This window comes from Penaeus monodon, chromosome 1, assembly GCF_015228065.2.
Source record: "Penaeus monodon isolate SGIC_2016 chromosome 1, NSTDA_Pmon_1, whole genome shotgun sequence".
Classification (NCBI taxonomy): Eukaryota; Metazoa; Arthropoda; class Malacostraca; order Decapoda; family Penaeidae; genus Penaeus; species Penaeus monodon.
Genome location: NC_051386.1, coordinates 10,361,055 through 10,363,554, shown reverse-complemented (window position 1 = coordinate 10,363,554; position 2,500 = coordinate 10,361,055). Strand labels below are relative to the sequence as shown.

Below are 2,500 nucleotides of genomic sequence, written 5' to 3'. Positions count from 1 at the left end.
CAACACTCGGACTGGAGAGCAACACAAAGCCTCCTAACTAATTAAAAATAACTCAGGTTAAAAGAGGGAAAGCTCATTTATGGAAGATTTAACAATGAACTCTAAATAGATGAATCGTGTGATTATTTTCCTAATTGAGAACATGCAACCTGAGGAGAGAAAATATGTCTATTTTATAAATGACACCAAGTCTTTCTTTTACAATATCAAGAAAATATGTTGGTTTTCAGTAGTATGCTAAGAAGTATCTCCTTTACCAGGAAGCAGAAATAAAACGACAGAAAGAAATTAATAAACAAATTAAATTACTGTATTCTTAAAACTACCCTAATTTTCATGGAAAAATTTAACTTCGTTCACTCCTCTATTAGCGTATAAAATTGTAAAAAAGTAATACTGCTTAGAAAGGATCTGTGTGTGTGTGTGTGTGTGTGTGTGTGTGTGTGTGTGTGTGTGTGTGTGTGTTGTGTGTGTGTGTGTGTGTGGGTTTGTGGGGTGGTGTTGGGTGTGTGTGTGTGTGTGTGTGTGTGTGTGTGTGTGTGTGTGTGTGTGTGTGTGTGTGAGTTACACATCTAAGAGAGAAAAATAATTGCTTTATTTTAACTTTGTGGCCTTGGAAGCTGTCACATTTTAGGACAACAATATCATATGAGAAGGATAAGCAATAAAGATACTTCTAGAGAAGAATATAAAAATGGAAAAAATAATCAATTTACCCATATTTGTTATAATAATAATAATAATAAAAAAAAATAATAATAATAACAACAACAAAAAATAATAATGAAAACACCACTTATGAGAATAACAATAATAATTGTAATAATATTAAAAACAGTAATATTCATCATATCAATAATAGCAATTCCAAAACAAAAACAACAATACTAATATTAATAATAATAATAATAATAATAATAATAATAATAATAACAATAAAACTAATACCACATAATAATAACAAGGATGACTGATTATTAATGATGATGATAACAGTAAAAACCATATTCATAATAATAACCATAATCATAACAAAAATAATGATAATCATACCCATCACAATAATAATAACAACAACAGCCATCATTATTCTAATCACAATAACAAAACAACGAAGAAATGGCATTGACTATAAATGAATGAGAACAAAACGTGAACATGAAAAACTGCAGAAATAAGAAAAAAAAAAATAAATAAACATTGAATTTAAGGTGTCCATCTTACTGCAGTATGTATCCATGAGTACTGTCTCTTAGTAATATGTATTAACATTGTTGTGTGAACAAACAAACCATTTTTTGTGATTATCATTAAAATAAAAAAATAAAAAAATAAATAAACAAAATAAGTTAAATTAACAGCATGAACAGATGATGATCACCAAAAATAATGATTAATGATAATTGTTATAACAATAATAACAGTAATAACAATAGCAATAGCTGAAATAATAGAAAAAAATCAATAAATAATAATAAAAACCAACAATTATGATGATGATAATAATAATAATAATAATAATAATAATAATAATAATAACTGATAATGATAATACTAATAATGATAAATGATAATTGATGATAAAGATGATAATAAAAATAATAATAATAATAATTGAAATTAGAAAAAAAGATACTGATATCAATAAAGTGTGATTAATAATAACAACAATAATAATAATAATCAAATTAGAAAAAAGAAGTCGATACCAATAAATGATTATTACTAATACTAATACTAAGAATATTAATAATATAAAAACAGTAATAATTGACTATAATCAAAATGACAATGATAATAATAATAATACAAATTATAAATTATGTTAAAGATAACAACAATAATAAAACTAATAATAATGATATTGATAATAATAATAATTAAAAAATAATAATAATAACAATAATGATAGTAATGATATTGATAATAATAATAAAAAAAAAATAATAATAATAATAATAATAATAATAATGCATAATATATATGATGATGAGGATAATAATAATAATAATTATTATTATTCTCTTATTATCATCATAATAATAGTATCAATTATAATAGTCATCATCATCATCATAAAAATAATAATACCAATGGTAATAATAATTAGAAATAATAGTAATGATTACAATTATCATCAATATCATTATTACTATAATCATTATCATAATAATAACAATAATGATGATGCTGATGATAATAATAACAATACTGATGATGATGACGATAATAACAATTATAAAAACAATAATTATAAAATAACAATAATAATAATAATAATAATAATAATAATAATAATAAAAATAAAAACAAACATTAGCCAATTGAAAGAATTCTTGTGCCAATTATATCAAATGTAGATGTCCTAAAGATATATACTAGGAATATATAAATGGTCTTTATCACAATGTTTTTTTTTGTTTTTGTTTTTTTATCATTATTGTGAGTTATAAATAAAGCATAAAAGAGTAGATACCCAAAAATTCTGAACACTGAAATT

The 2,500-nt window shown here is 22.4% G+C and overlaps 1 protein-coding gene across 1 annotated transcript in view; it reads right to left on the bottom strand.

Moving 5' to 3' along the window:
* Nucleotides 1-2,284: 2,284 nt before the first annotated feature.
* Nucleotides 2,285-2,500, bottom strand: part of LOC119590035 (CBP80/20-dependent translation initiation factor-like) — a 12,547-nt gene continuing 12,331 nt past the window's right edge. The window contains exon 7 of the mRNA XM_037938802.1: nucleotides 2,285-2,500. This exon is cut by the window's right edge and continues 1,759 nt beyond it. The gene's annotated coding sequence lies outside the window, so the exon portion shown is untranslated.